Genomic DNA, 16527 nt, shown 5'->3' with positions numbered 1-16527 from the left:
CATCGATGAAGACCGGACTGGGAGACGGAGCATTCCTTCTAAAGTCAGCAATCAGTTCCGCCGTTTTCGCCGTATTTAGTACGAGCTTGTTATCCTTGCACCACCTATGGATCCGCTCGACCTCCCTGCGATACTCGTGTTCCCCGTCCTCTCCAATGAGCCCTAGGATGGTGGTGTCATCCGCAAACTTGATGACTTTGACAGAGTCAGTGGATGAGGAACAACTGTTTGTGTACAGGGAGAACAGAATAGGCGACAGCACAGACCCTTGTGGGGCGCCTGTGTTGGTGATTCTTACACTGGAGGAGCAGCCACCAATTCTCACTAGCTGCGACCTGTTGGTAAGGAAATCCTTGATCCAGGTGCACAGAGTGAGGTCAACACCAAGTTGTGCTAGGTTTTCATACAGGATGATCGGACATATGGTGTTGAAAGCGGAGCTGAAGTCCAGGAGCAGGATCCTGGCATAAGTGTTGGGATTGTCTAGATGTTCTGTGATGTGGGCTAGGCTGATATTTATAGCGTCCTCCACGGACCGGTTGACCCTGTACGCAAACTGCAGGGGGTCCAGTATGGTGGCGGTGTGACCCTTCAGATAGGAGAGAACCAGTCTTTCAAAGGTCTTCATGATGATAGGAGTTAGGGCAACAGGTCTGTAGTTGTTTAGGTCTGTGACTCCTGGCTTCTTGGGGATTGGAATGATGTCAGCTTTTTTGAGGCAGGAGGGGACCATGCCCAGTGACATGGATTTACTGAAGATGGAGGTGAGGATCGAGGCTAGCTGTCTTGCACAGGTTTTCAGATAGGTGGGTGATATGCCGTCTGGGCCTGAAGCCTTCCTGGGGTTAAGCTTCTGGAGGTGCCGTAGCACCTCAGCCTCACTGACTATTTCCGGTGCCAGGGGGGCAGTGACAGCATGAAGAGATGAGGTGGGGCGAAGCTCCCTGGGTGGGGATGTGGGTGCTAGGTTCACGCAGTGGGTGGGTTGGTGCTCAAACCTGCAATAGAATTTGTTGAGCTCCTCAGCTAGGGCGATGCTAGGAGGTGTAAGTTGAGGAGGGGGCTTGAAGTTGGTGGCTGCCCTGAGGCCTTTCCAGACCTCCCGTGAGTTGTTTGACTGCAGGTTGAGTATACGCAGGGCATTCTTGATGTCCGCATCTGGGTGGATGTAAACACCTGCGAGGACATAGGAGGTGAACTCCCTTGGCGAATACTGAGGCCTGCAGTTATTGAATAGAAACTCGATATCTGGAGAGCAGCAACTCTGCAGAATGGTTGTGTTTGAGCACCAAGTGGTGTTTATGTAAAAGCAGATTCCACCGCCCTTACTTTTCCCTGAGAGAGAGTGGTCACGGTCTGTGCGGAAACGATTGAAGCCCGGTAGGTTGAGGAAGTTGTCAGGGATGGTATTACTTAGCCAGGTCTCAGTGAAGCAGAGTACAGGGGAGCTGCCTTCTAGCGAGGGTTTATTGCCAAGAAGTAGTAGCAGCTCATCCAGCTTGTTCGGGAGGGAGCGAACGTTCGCTAGCAGAATGGCTGGGATGGGCGACCTCAGACCTTTCCTTTTGAGTCTTACATTAGCGCCCGCTCTCCTCCCTCTAGGCCGCTACCTTCTGCTGCAGTGCCAATGATTAATGTGGGTCCAGACGTTGTCCCACAGGGGCAGTGCCTGGGCCTTGGTCTCCCATTTCGAAAGATCTGCTTTTGTGTAGGTGATGGAGCACTGGGAGGGAAGGGCTTGGGATGGGGCATCAAGATGTTGCAGTGCCATGCGGGGCATCAAGTGTTGCGGGACAACACTCTGTGCAAACTGCTCAGAGTCATCGTTTCAAGTCAATATACATAGTACAACGTGACCCCTAGGACAGGTTAAGGAACTGGAATGGAACAGATCTAAGGGGACAGTTACACAGTGTCAGTTTGTGGTGTGGCAGAAGTCTCACAGATTAAGGTGCTGGTGTTAAAACAGTTCTGGTGGAGCAGGTGTGCATTAACAGTTCGTGGAATGCAATGGGGTAACACACACTAAGCTGGAGAAGGCACACAGTTGGAGGAGGCATCAATCAGCCTCTACAATTTTCTGGCTGCTGATATCAGCATCACTCACCCAGTGTTGGCACCAGCAGCCAGGTCTCACAGATGTTGAAGCAGGACTGAGTGCTGTGGGGCAGCGTACCTGGTGGTCTGCCTTGCTGCTCTGTGTAGTTCAGGTCCCGGCTGAGCACATGTAGGAGGGGGTAGGCCGGAGCAAGCCACGTGGACGGAGTGCAGAGAGACTTTGCCTAGAACTGGAGGGCACTGATGGATGTTCCCCTTAGCAGTGGCGGAGCCTCCTAGCAGTAGCCGGCAGTGGTGGGTCCAGCATGCGGGTGGTCTCCTGGGATGAAACACGCTCTGAGCAGCTTCGGCGGTGGCAGGAGGAGCTCTTGGGCCGTGCAGCTGGGGCTGGTCTGTGGGGGCAGCGGTCGTCGGTCTCCGATGTCAGGAGGCTTTTCCCTTGTGCAGCTGGCTGGACGGATGCTGGATCCCGGAGCTGGGGCTGACCTGTGAGAGCAACAGCCATGATCCGGCCAGGAACAGGGCAGGTAGTTTTCGCCTGATGCAGCAGTTTGGACGGATGCTTTGGGCTCAGGGTCTTCTGTGCGGCGGACGGTTGCGTGTACCCACGCCTGGGAAGCAGGAGCAGGCAAGCTGGGTTAAAAACTATCACTACGAAAAAGTAACTAAAGTAACTAAGTACAAAAAAACAAAGACTAAAACTAAACTAAAAAACAAAAAGACTACACTAAAGTAACTAAAATGTAACTAAAACTGAAAAGGTGTCGGGAGCCATGTGTCCATGGCTGCCTCTTACGGCGCCATCTTGTGTCTATATATTCCCACACAGGACCCTCAACTCCTACCCCAATAACCGGTACAGACCCTCAACTCCTATACAGGACCCCCAATTCTCACACACAGGACCCCCAATTCTCACACACAGGACCCCCAATTCTCACACACAGGACCCCCAATTCTCAAACAGGACCCCCAATACTCACACACAGGACCCCCAATTCCTATACAGGACCCTCAATTCCTATACAAGACCCCCAGTTCTCACACAGGACTCCCAATTCTCACACAGGACCCCCAATTCTCAAACAGGACCCCCAATACTCACACACAGGACCCCCAATTCCCACACAGGACCCCCAATTCTCACACACAGGACCCCCAATTCCTATACAGGACCCTCAATTCCTATACAGTACTCCCAATTCTCACACGGGACCCCAATCCCCCAGTTCTCACACAGGAGTCCCAATTCCTATACCGGACTCACAATTCTCACACAGGACCCCCAATTCCTATACAGGGCCCCCAATTCCTACATAGGACCCTCAATTCCTATACAGGACCCCCAATACCTACACAGGACCCTCAATTCTCACACGGGACCCCCAGTTCTCACACAGGACCCCCCAATTCCTACACAGGACCCTCAATTCCTATACAGGGCCCCCAATTCCTACACAGGACCCTCAATTCCTATACAGGACCCCCAATTCTCACACAGGACCAGTACTGCTCATCCAGATAACCCGGATATCCGGCCATTTTTCATCGGATTCGGATTCCGGATTTCTGTAGAAATCCAGATAGCTATCTGCGGATATTTGGGCGCATAACGCGGATATTGCGGATATCCGGATCGGTAATACTGTAACTAAGGAGTTGACGTCCTGGAGCCAATCAGAGGGCTCCCAACAGAAGCCCTAGCAACCAATCACAGAGGGGAACACTGGCCAGCCCCACCTGAGCTCATTGAGCCAATCAGAGGGCTCCCAGCCTAAGCCCTGGCACCCAATCACAGGAAGGAACACTGGCCTGCCCCTCCCCTGTATAATAAAGAGGGCTGCCATGATGAGACTTATCGTCCCTTGCTTGTGAACGCTCACTGAGAGACATGCTCCAGTGCTGCTGGACTAGCAAGGGCTGTATACAGTGATACACCTAAAGCTGTTCAGTGATTAACCCCTTCACTATCACTACACTATTGTTAAATCGTTAATTAGCTTGATTGATTTCATTGTGTGACAGTCAGAGTGTGTGCTCCAGTGCTGCTAGCCTAGGAAGGGCTGTACACAGTGATAAAGCTGTTCAGTGATTAACCCCTTCACTATCACTACACTATTGTTAAATCGTTAATTAGCTTGATGTCATTGTGTGACAGTCAGAGTGTGTGCTGTGCTGCAGACAGCTGCTATGTGTCTGTGTGTGTGCTGTGCACAGACCAGGCTAGCTGCTGTCTGCTGGCCAGCTATTAGCTTTAGCTAGCTACAGTATAGGTTAGGGAATAGGATTACTGTGTTATTGTGTAGTTAGTACTGTAGTACTGCAGTCAGTGTGCTAGTAGTTGTTAGAGTAGTAGTACTACTGTGTTAGCTTTCTACAGAACTGCTGTGTTGTGAGCAGTGGCAGTGTGACAGTTAGTGTGCACTAGTGTCTTCTCCTCTGCTGTCTGATTGGCACTTGGCACGTGCCACGTCCGGCATGCTCCTGGCACACGTTACACCTGCTGCTGCTGCATTGCCCTGCTCCTGCTGCCTGTGCAGCTCCCACCGCCAGGGTGCCACAGGCCACGTGCCATGTCCGGGATGCTCCTGGTAGACGTTACACCTGCTGCTGCTGCATTGCCCTGCTCCTGCTGCCTGTGCAGCTCCCACCACCAGGCCAGGGTGCCACAGGCCACTGATACCACCTATATTAAACCCAAAACACAATTGCTGCGTAATTGTTTGGAGGTGTCTTGGCTAAAAACAGTCATGTCCCAGTTGTGCGGTTGGACTTTGGACACAATGTGGGCTGCACAACCGCTGTCTGGAACCTAGGCCTAATATTAATTGACAGCCATTTTTTTTTGGGGGGGGGGGGGGGAATTTTAGGTCCCCACATTATCAATTAGCTTTCCCCTTTAAAAAATAATGATGCTACATGCCTCGTTTACCCTAAAAAAAATGTTTTAAAGCAATTTAAAGGGCACTTCCGTTTTTTCTGTCCGGATATCCGAATCCGCCCGGATACTGAGGTTGGATATCCAATCCGGATTGGAAAATTTTGAAATCGGATATCCGACCCGGATCGGATATCTGGGTATTTGGGGGAAGAAGCACCTGGAGGTTCTGGAGGGGATGGTTCTGTAACGGCGACCCGATAGCAGGAGCTCGAAGAGGTGACTGCCTGGGTGGGATGGGTCGTGCAAAATCCTAGTGGCCCTTGACCTGAATCTGGCAGTGTAGAGGAGGTCATGAGGTGGCAGGGGTGATCTGATGATCTTCTCTGCAGAGCTGAAAACTCTCTGGCGTTTGTTTTTGTCACTAGCAGTTGCATCCGCACACTGGACAATGACAGCAAAGCAAAGTATGGACTCAATAGTGGAGGTGTAAAATCTGGTCAGCAACTCTCGTGCCATACCACATTTTTTCAGTTGCCGCAGAAAGAATAGTCTTGCCTTTGCCTTCATTTAAATTCTGGCGGTATTCTTCCCCATCTTAGGTTGTTGGCTAAGGTTGTGTCCAGGAACCCTGGAGACTTCGGTCTTACCGATGAGGACTGGGTGGAAGGATGTTTCCTGAAGTGCACAGTTAGTTCCGCAGTTTTTGCCGTATTGAGGACGAGCTTGTTGTCTCCGCACCAATTGCAGATCCTCTTGATCTCGCTGCGATATTCTCCGTTGTTGTCGATGAGACCGATGATTGTTGTGTCATCCACAAATTTTATTACCTTAAAGAGTAACTGTTAGGCAAAAAAAGCAAATTTAAATCTATATTCTCCTGTGTTAAATAGTTTGGAAGGGAGACAAAAAGGCAATACTGAAGTTAAAAATCTATCTTACTGTTTTGTCGGCTGAACAGCAATCGTCTTTTTCCCCAGGCTCCCCCAGGTGGATCAGGCAGTGATCAGTGTTCCCCAGGGCTCACGGGCTGCATACATGGCGTCCCAGCACCAGGGCTCACGGGCTGCATACATGGCGTCCAGCACCAGGGCTCATGGGCTGCGTACTTGGCGTCCAGCACCAGGGCTCATGGGCTGCGTACATGGCGTCCAGCACCAGGGCTCACGGGCTGCGTACATGGCATCCCAGCACCAGGGCTCACGGGCTGCATACATGGCGTCCCAGCACCAGGGCTCACGGGCTGCATACATGGCGTCCAGCACCAGGGCTCACGGGCTGCATACATGGCGTCCCAGCACCAGGGCTCACGGGCTGCATACATGGCGTCCAGCACCAGGGCTCATGGGCTGCGTACATGGCGTCCAGCACCAGGGCTCATGGGCTGCGTACATGGCGTCCCAGCACCAGGGCTCATGGGCTGCGTACATGGCGTCCCAGCACCAGGGCTCATGGGCTGCGTACATGGCATCCCAGCACCAGGGCTCATGGGCTGCGTACATGGCGTTCCAGCACCAGGGCTCATGGGCTTCGTACATGGCGTCCCAGCACCAGGGCTCATGGGCTGCATACATGGCGTCCCAGCACCAGGGCTCACGGGCTGCATGCATGGCGTCCCAGCACCAGGGCTCACGGGCTGCATACATGGCGTCCAGCACCAGGGCTCATGGGCTGCGTACATGGCGTCCAGCACCAGGGCTCACGGGCTGCGTACATGGCGTCCAGCACCAGGGCTCACGGGCTGCGTACATGGCATCCCAGCACCAGGGCTCACGGGCTGCGTACATGGCATCCCAGCACCAGGGCTCACGGGCTGCGTACATGGCGTCCAGCACCAGGGCTCATGGGCTGCGTACATGGCGTCCAGCACCAGGGCTCATGGGCTGCGTACATGGCGTCCCAGCACCAGGGCTCACGAGCTGCGTACATGGCGTCCAGCACCAGGGCTCACGGGCTGCGTACATGGCGTCCCAGCACCAGGGCTCACGGGCTGCGTACATGGCGTCCCAGCGCCAGGGCTCATGGGCTGCGTACATGGCGTCCCAGCGCCAGGGCTCATGGGCTGCGTACATGGCATCCCAGCACCAGGGCTCATGGGCTGCGTACATGGCGTCCCAGCACCAGGGCTCATGGGCTGCGTACATGGCATCCCAGCACCAGGGCTCATGGGCTGCGTACATGGCGTCCCAGCACCAGGGCTCATGGGCTGCATACATGGCGTCCAGCACCAGGGCTCATGGGCTGCGTACATGGCGTCCAGCACCAGGGCTCATGGGCTGCGTACATGGCGTCCCAGCACCAGGGCTCATGGGCTGCGTATATGGCGTCCAGCACCAGGGCTCATGGGCTGCGTACATGGCGTCCCAGCACCAGGGCTCACGGGCTGCATACATGGCGTCCCAGCGCCAGGGCTCATGGGCTGCGTACATGGCATCCCAGCACCAGGGCTCATGGGCTGCGTACATGGCGTTCCAGCACCAGGGCTCATGGGCTTCGTACATGGCGTCCCAGCACCAGGGCTCATGGGCTGCATACATGGCGTCCCAGCACCAGGGCTCACGGGCTGCATGCATGGCGTCCCAGCACCAGGGCTCACGGGCTGCATACATGGCGTCCAGCACCAGGGCTCATGGGCTGCGTACATGGCGTCCAGCACCAGGGCTCACGGGCTGCGTACATGGCGTCCAGCACCAGGGCTCACGGGCTGCGTACATGGCATCCCAGCACCAGGGCTCACGGGCTGCGTACATGGCATCCCAGCACCAGGGCTCACGGGCTGCGTACATGGCGTCCAGCACCAGGGCTCATGGGCTGCGTACATGGCGTCCAGCACCAGGGCTCATGGGCTGCGTACATGGCGTCCCAGCACCAGGGCTCACGAGCTGCGTACATGGCGTCCAGCACCAGGGCTCACGGGCTGCGTACATGGCGTCCCAGCACCAGGGCTCACGGGCTGCGTACATGGCGTCCCAGCGCCAGGGCTCATGGGCTGCGTACATGGCGTCCCAGCGCCAGGGCTCATGGGCTGCGTACATGGCGTCCCAGCACCAGGGCTCATGGGCTGCGTACATGGCGTCCCAGCACCAGGGCTCATGGGCTGCGTACATGGCATCCCAGCACCAGGGCTCATGGGCTGCGTACATGGCGTCCCAGCACCAGGGCTCATGGGCTGCATACATGGCGTCCAGCACCAGGGCTCATGGGCTGCGTACATGGCGTCCAGCACCAGGGCTCATGGGCTGCGTACATGGCGTCCCAGCACCAGGGCTCATGGGCTGCGTATATGGCGTCCAGCACCAGGGCTCATGGGCTGCGTACATGGCGTCCCAGCACCAGGGCTCACGGGCTGCATACATGGCGTCCCAGCGCCAGGGCTCATGGGCTGCGTACATTGCCTCCCAGCACCAGGGCTCATGGGCTGCGTACATGGCGTCCCAGCACCAGGGCTCACGGGCTGCGTACATGGCGTCCCAGCGCCAGAGCTCATGGGCTGCGTACATGGCATCCCAGCGCCAGGGCTCATGTGCTGCGTACATGGCGTCCAGCACCAGGGCTCATGGGCTGCGTACATGGTGTCCCAGCACCAGGGCTCATGGGCTGCATACATGTTGCGTCCCAGCACCAGGGCTCATGGGCTGCGTACATGGCGTCCAGCACCAGGGCTCATGGGCTGCGTACATGGCGTCCAGCACCAGGGCTCATGGGCTGCGTACATGGCATCCCAGCACCAGGGCTCATGGGCTGCGTACATGGCGTCCCAGCACCAGGGCTCATGGGCTGCGTACATGGCGTCCAGCACCAGGGCTCATGGGCTGCGTACATGGCGTCCCAGCGCCAGAGCTCATGGGCTGCGTACATGGCGTCCCAGCGCCAGGGCTCATGGGCTGCGTACATGGCGTCCCAGCGCCAGGGCTCATGGGCTGCGTACATGGCGTCCCAGCACCAGGGCTCATGGGCTGCGTACATGGCGTCCCAGCACCAGGGCTCATGGGCTGCGTACATGGCGTCCAGCACCAGGGCTCATGGGCTGCGTACATGACGTCCCAGCACCAGGGCTCATGGGCTGCGTACATGACGTCCCAGCACCAGGGCTCATGGGCTGCGTACATGACGTCCCAGCACTAGGTCTCATGGGCTGCGTACATGGCGTCCTGCACCAGGGCTCATGGGCTGCGTACATGGCGTCCCAGCACCAGGGCTCATGGGCTGCGTACATGACGTCCAGCACCAGGGCTCATGGGCTGCGTACATGGCGTCCCAGCACCAGGGCTCATGGGCTGCGTACATGGCGTCCCAGCACCAGGGCTCATGGGCTGCGTACATGGTGTCCCAGCACCAGGGCTCATGGGCTGCGTACATGGCGTTTTAGCGCCAGGGCTCATGGGCTGCGTACATGGCGTCCAGCACCAGGGCTCATGGGCTGCGTACATGGCGTCCCAGCACCAGGGCTCACGGGCTGCGTACATGACGTTTTAGCGCCAGGGCTCATGGGCTGCGTACATCGGGTCCAGCACCAGGGCTCATGGGCTGCGTACATGGCGTCCCAGCACCATGGCTCATGGGCTGCGTACATGGCGTCCCAGCACCAGGGCTCATGGGCTGCGTACATGGCGTCCCAGCACCAGGGCTCATGGGCTGCGTACATGGCGTCCCAGCACCAGGGCTCATGGGCTGCGTACATGGCGTTTTAGCGCCAGGGCTCATGGGCTGCGTACATGGCGTCCAGCACCAGGGCTCACGGGCTGCGTACATGACGTCCCAGCACCAGGGCTCATGGGCTGCATACATGGCGCCCTGCACCAGGGCTCATGGGCTGCGTACATGGCGTCCCAGCACCAGGGCTCATGGGCTGCGTACATGGTGTCCCAGCACCAGGGCTCATGGGCTGCGTACATGGCGTCCCAGCACCAGGGCTCATGGGCTGCGTACATGGCGTTTTAGCGCCAGGGCTCATGGGCTGCGTACATGGCGTCCAGCACCAGGGCTCATGGGCTGCGTACATGGCGTCCCAGCACCAGGGCTCATGGGCTGCGTACATGGCGTCCCAGCACCAGGGCTCATGGGCTGCGTACATGGCGTTTTAGCGCCAGGGCTCATGGGCTGCGTACATGGCGTCCCAGCACCAGGGCTCACGGGCTGCGTACATGACGTTTTAGCGCCAGGGCTCATGGGCTGCGTACATCGGGTCCAGCACCAGGGCTCATGGGCTGCGTACATGGCGTCCCAGCACCAGGGCTCATGGGCTGCGTACATGGCGTCCCAGCACCAGGGCTCATGGGCTGCGTACATGGCGTCCCAGCACCAGGGCTCATGGGCTGCGTACATGGCGTCCCAGCACCAGGGCTCATTGGCTGCGTACATGACGTCCCAGCACCAGGGCTCATGGACTGCGTACATGACGTCCCAGCACCAGGGCTCACGGGCTGCGTACATGACGTTTTAGCGCCAGGGCTCATGGGCTGCGTACATCGGGTCCAGCACCAGGGCTCATGGGCTGCGTACATGGCGTCCCAGCACCAGGGCTCATGGGCTGCGTACATGGCGTCCCAGCACCAGGGCTCATGGGCTGCGTACATGGCGTCCCAGTACCAGGGCTCATGGGCTGCGTACATGGCGTTTTAGCGCCAGGGTTCATGGGCTGCGTACATGGCGTCCCAGCACCAGGGCTCATGGGCTGCGTACATGGCTTCCCAGCACCAGGGCTCATGTGCTGCGTACATCACTTCCCAGCACCAGGGCTCATGGGCTGCGTACATCACTTCCCAGCACCAGGGCTCATGGGCTGCCACCACCAGGCCAGGGTGCCACAGGCCACTGATACCACCTATATTAAACCCAAAACACAATTGCTGCGTAATTGTTTGGAGGTGTCTTGGCTAAAAACAGTCATGTCCCAGTTGTGCGGTTGGACTTTGGACACAATGTGGGCTGCACAACCGCTGTCTGGAACCTAGGCCTAATATTAATTGACAGCCATTTTTTTTGGGGGGGGGGGGGGGGAATTTTAGGTCCCCACATTATCAATTAGCTTTCCCCTTTAAAAAATAATGATGCTACATGCCTCGTTTACCCTAAAAAAAATGTTTTAAAGCAATTTAAAGGGCACTTCCGTTTTTTCTGTCCGGATATCCGAATCCGCCCGGATACTGAGGTTGGATATCCAATCCGGATTGGAAAATTTTGAAATCGGATATCCGACCCGGATCGGATATCTGGGTATTTGGGGGAAGAAGCACCTGGAGGTTCTGGAGGGGATGGTTCTGTAACGGCGACCCGATAGCAGGAGCTCGAAGAGGTGACTGCCTGGGTGGGATGGGTCGTGCAAAATCCTAGTGGCCCTTGACCTGAATCTGGCAGTGTAGAGGAGGTCATGAGGTGGCAGGGGTGATCTGATGATCTTCTCTGCAGAGCTGAAAACTCTCTGGCGTTTGTTTTTGTCACTAGCAGTTGCATCCGCACACTGGACAATGACAGCAAAGCAAAGTATGGACTCAATAGTGGAGGTGTAAAATCTGGTCAGCAACTCTCGTGCCATACCACATTTTTTCAGTTGCCGCAGAAAGAATAGTCTTGCCTTTGCCTTCATTTAAATTCTGGCGGTATTCTTCCCCATCTTAGGTTGTTGGCTAAGGTTGTGTCCAGGAACCCTGGAGACTTCGGTCTTACCGATGAGGACTGGGTGGAAGGATGTTTCCTGAAGTGCACAGTTAGTTCCGCAGTTTTTGCCGTATTGAGGACGAGCTTGTTGTCTCCGCACCAATTGCAGATCCTCTTGATCTCGCTGCGATATTCTCCGTTGTTGTCGATGAGACCGATGATTGTTGTGTCATCCACAAATTTTATTACCTTAAAGAGTAACTGTTAGGCAAAAAAAGCAAATTTAAATCTATATTCTCCTGTGCTAAATAGTTTGGAAGGGAGACAAAAAGGCAATACTGAAGTTAAAAATCTATCTTACTGTTTTGTCGGCTGAACAGCAATCGTCTTTTTCCCCAGGCTCCCCCAGGTGGATCAGGCAGTGATCAGTGTTCCCCAGGGCTCACGGGCTGCATACATGGCGTCCCAGCACCAGGGCTCACGGGCTGCATACATGGCGTCCAGCACCAGGGCTCATGGGCTGCGTACTTGGCGTCCAGCACCAGGGCTCATGGGCTGCGTACATGGCGTCCAGCACCAGGGCTCACGGGCTGCGTACATGGCATCCCAGCACCAGGGCTCACGGGCTGCATACATGGCGTCCCAGCACCAGGGCTCACGGGCTGCATACATGGCGTCCAGCACCAGGGCTCACGGGCTGCATACATGGCGTCCCAGCACCAGGGCTCACGGGCTGCATACATGGCGTCCAGCACCAGGGCTCATGGGCTGCGTACATGGCGTCCAGCACCAGGGCTCATGGGCTGCGTACATGGCGTCCCAGCACCAGGGCTCATGGGCTGCGTACATGGCGTCCCAGCACCAGGGCTCATGGGCTGCGTACATGGCATCCCAGCACCAGGGCTCATGGGCTGCGTACATGGCGTTCCAGCACCAGGGCTCATGGGCTTCGTACATGGCGTCCCAGCACCAGGGCTCATGGGCTGCATACATGGCGTCCCAGCACCAGGGCTCACGGGCTGCATGCATGGCGTCCCAGCACCAGGGCTCACGGGCTGCATACATGGCGTCCAGCACCAGGGCTCATGGGCTGCGTACATGGCGTCCAGCACCAGGGCTCACGGGCTGCGTACATGGCGTCCAGCACCAGGGCTCACGGGCTGCGTACATGGCATCCCAGCACCAGGGCTCACGGGCTGCGTACATGGCATCCCAGCACCAGGGCTCACGGGCTGCGTACATGGCGTCCAGCACCAGGGCTCATGGGCTGCGTACATGGCGTCCAGCACCAGGGCTCATGGGCTGCGTACATGGCGTCCCAGCACCAGGGCTCACGAGCTGCGTACATGGCGTCCAGCACCAGGGCTCACGGGCTGCGTACATGGCGTCCCAGCACCAGGGCTCACGGGCTGCGTACATGGCGTCCCAGCGCCAGGGCTCATGGGCTGCGTACATGGCGTCCCAGCGCCAGGGCTCATGGGCTGCGTACATGGCATCCCAGCACCAGGGCTCATGGGCTGCGTACATGGCGTCCCAGCACCAGGGCTCATGGGCTGCGTACATGGCATCCCAGCACCAGGGCTCATGGGCTGCGTACATGGCGTCCCAGCACCAGGGCTCATGGGCTGCATACATGGCGTCCAGCACCAGGGCTCATGGGCTGCGTACATGGCGTCCAGCACCAGGGCTCATGGGCTGCGTACATGGCGTCCCAGCACCAGGGCTCATGGGCTGCGTATATGGCGTCCAGCACCAGGGCTCATGGGCTGCGTACATGGCGTCCCAGCACCAGGGCTCACGGGCTGCATACATGGCGTCCCAGCGCCAGGGCTCATGGGCTGCGTACATTGCCTCCCAGCACCAGGGCTCATGGGCTGCGTACATGGCGTCCCAGCACCAGGGCTCACGGGCTGCGTACATGGCGTCCCAGCGCCAGAGCTCATGGGCTGCGTACATGGCATCCCAGCGCCAGGGCTCATGTGCTGCGTACATGGCGTCCAGCACCAGGGCTCATGGGCTGCGTACATGGTGTCCCAGCACCAGGGCTCATGGGCTGCATACATGTTGCGTCCCAGCACCAGGGCTCATGGGCTGCGTACATGGCGTCCAGCACCAGGGCTCATGGGCTGCGTACATGGCGTCCAGCACCAGGGCTCATGGGCTGCGTACATGGCATCCCAGCACCAGGGCTCATGGGCTGCGTACATGGCGTCCCAGCACCAGGGCTCATGGGCTGCGTACATGGCGTCCAGCACCAGGGCTCATGGGCTGCGTACATGGCGTCCCAGCGCCAGAGCTCATGGGCTGCGTACATGGCGTCCCAGCGCCAGGGCTCATGGGCTGCGTACATGGCGTCCCAGCGCCAGGGCTCATGGGCTGCGTACATGGCGTCCCAGCACCAGGGCTCATGGGCTGCGTACATGGCGTCCCAGCACCAGGGCTCATGGGCTGCGTACATGGCGTCCAGCACCAGGGCTCATGGGCTGCGTACATGACGTCCCAGCACCAGGGCTCATGGGCTGCGTACATGACGTCCCAGCACCAGGGCTCATGGGCTGCGTACATGACGTCCCAGCACTAGGTCTCATGGGCTGCGTACATGGCGTCCTGCACCAGGGCTCATGGGCTGCGTACATGGCGTCCCAGCACCAGGGCTCATGGGCTGCGTACATGACGTCCAGCACCAGGGCTCATGGGCTGCGTACATGGCGTCCCAGCACCAGGGCTCATGGGCTGCGTACATGGCGTCCCAGCACCAGGGCTCATGGGCTGCGTACATGGTGTCCCAGCACCAGGGCTCATGGGCTGCGTACATGGCGTTTTAGCGCCAGGGCTCATGGGCTGCGTACATGGCGTCCAGCACCAGGGCTCATGGGCTGCGTACATGGCGTCCCAGCACCAGGGCTCACGGGCTGCGTACATGACGTTTTAGCGCCAGGGCTCATGGGCTGCGTACATCGGGTCCAGCACCAGGGCTCATGGGCTGCGTACATGGCGTCCCAGCACCAGGGCTCATGGGCTGCGTACATGGCGTCCCAGCACCAGGGCTCATGGGCTGCGTACATGGCGTCCCAGCACCAGGGCTCATGGGCTGCGTACATGGCGTCCCAGCACCAGGGCTCATGGGCTGCGTACATGGCGTTTTAGCGCCAGGGCTCATGGGCTGCGTACATGGCGTCCAGCACCAGGGCTCACGGGCTGCGTACATGACGTCCCAGCACCAGGGCTCATGGGCTGCATACATGGCGCCCTGCACCAGGGCTCATGGGCTGCGTACATGGCGTCCCAGCACCAGGGCTCATGGGCTGCGTACATGGTGTCCCAGCACCAGGGCTCATGGGCTGCGTACATGGCGTCCCAGCACCAGGGCTCATGGGCTGCGTACATGGCGTTTTAGCGCCAGGGCTCATGGGCTGCGTACATGGCGTCCAGCACCAGGGCTCATGGGCTGCGTACATGGCGTCCCAGCACCAGGGCTCATGGGCTGCGTACATGGCGTCCCAGCACCAGGGCTCGCGGGCTGCGTACATGGCGTTTTAGCGCCAGGGCTCATGGGCTGCGTACATGGCGTCCCAGCACCAGGGCTCACGGGCTGCGTACATGACGTTTTAGCGCCAGGGCTCATGGGCTGCGTACATGGCGTCCAGCACCAGGGCTCATGGGCTGCGTACATGGCGTCCCAGCACCAGGGCTCATGGGCTGCGTACATGGCGTCCCAGCACCAGGGCTCGCGGGCTGCGTACATGGCGTTTTAGCGCCAGGGCTCATGGGCTGCGTACATGGCGTCCCAGCACCAGGGCTCACGGGCTGCGTACATGGCGTCCCAGCACCAGGGCTCATGGGCTGCGTACATCGGGTCCAGCACCAGGGCTCATGGGCTGCGTACATGGCGTCCCAGCACCAGGGCTCATGGGCTGCGTACATGGCGTCCCAGCACCAGGGCTCATGGGCTGCGTACATGGCGTCCCAGCACCAGGGCTCATGGGCTGCGTACATGGCGTCCCAGCACCAGGGCTCATTGGCTGCGTACATGACGTCCCAGCACCAGGGCTCATGGACTGCGTACATGACGTCCCAGCACCAGGGCTCACGGGCTGCGTACATGACGTTTTAGCGCCAGGGCTCATGGGCTGCGTACATCGGGTCCAGCACCAGGGCTCATGGGCTGCGTACATGGCGTCCCAGCACCAGGGCTCATGGGCTGCGTACATGGCGTCCCAGCACCAGGGCTCATGGGCTGCGTACATGGCGTCCCAGCACCAGGGCTCATGGGCTGCGTACATGGCGTTTTAGCGCCAGGGTTCATGGGCTGCGTACATGGCGTCCCAGCACCAGGGCTCATGGGCTGCGTACATGGCTTCCCAGCACCAGGGCTCATGTGCTGCGTACATCACTTCCCAGCACCAGGGCTCATGGGCTGCGTACATCACTTCCCAGCACCAGGGCTCATGGGCTGCGTACATGGCGTCCCAGCACCAGGGCTCATGGGCTGCGTACATGGCGTCCCAGCACCAGGGCTCATGGGCTGCGTACATGGCGTCCCAGCACCAGGGCTCATGGGCTGCGTACATGACGTCCCAGCACCAGGGCTCATGGGCTGCGTACATGGTGTCCCAGCACCAGGGCTCATGGGCTGCGTACATGGCGTCCCAGCACCAGGGCTCATGGGCTGCGTACATGGCGTCCCAGCGCCAGGGCTCATTGGCTGCGTACATGACGTCCCAGCACCAGGGCTCATGGGCTGCGTACATGACGTCCCAGCACCAAGGCTCATGGGCTGCGTACATGGCGTCCCAGCACCAGGGCTCATGGGCTGCGTACATGGCGTCCCAGCACCAGGGCTCATGGGCTGCGTACATGACGTCCCAGCACCAGGGCTCATGGGCTGCGTACATGGCGTTTTAGCGCCAGGGCGTTTTGACACAGGGTGAGCCACATGACCGCTCACCCTGCTGATACACAAATTCGGGGTGGGGTGGGTGTTAGATACTTTT

Source organism: Hyperolius riggenbachi, chromosome 2 (genome assembly GCF_040937935.1).
Source record: "Hyperolius riggenbachi isolate aHypRig1 chromosome 2, aHypRig1.pri, whole genome shotgun sequence".
NCBI classification, from domain to species: domain Eukaryota; kingdom Metazoa; phylum Chordata; class Amphibia; order Anura; family Hyperoliidae; genus Hyperolius; species Hyperolius riggenbachi.
Note: the sequence above shows the minus strand (reverse complement) of the source record.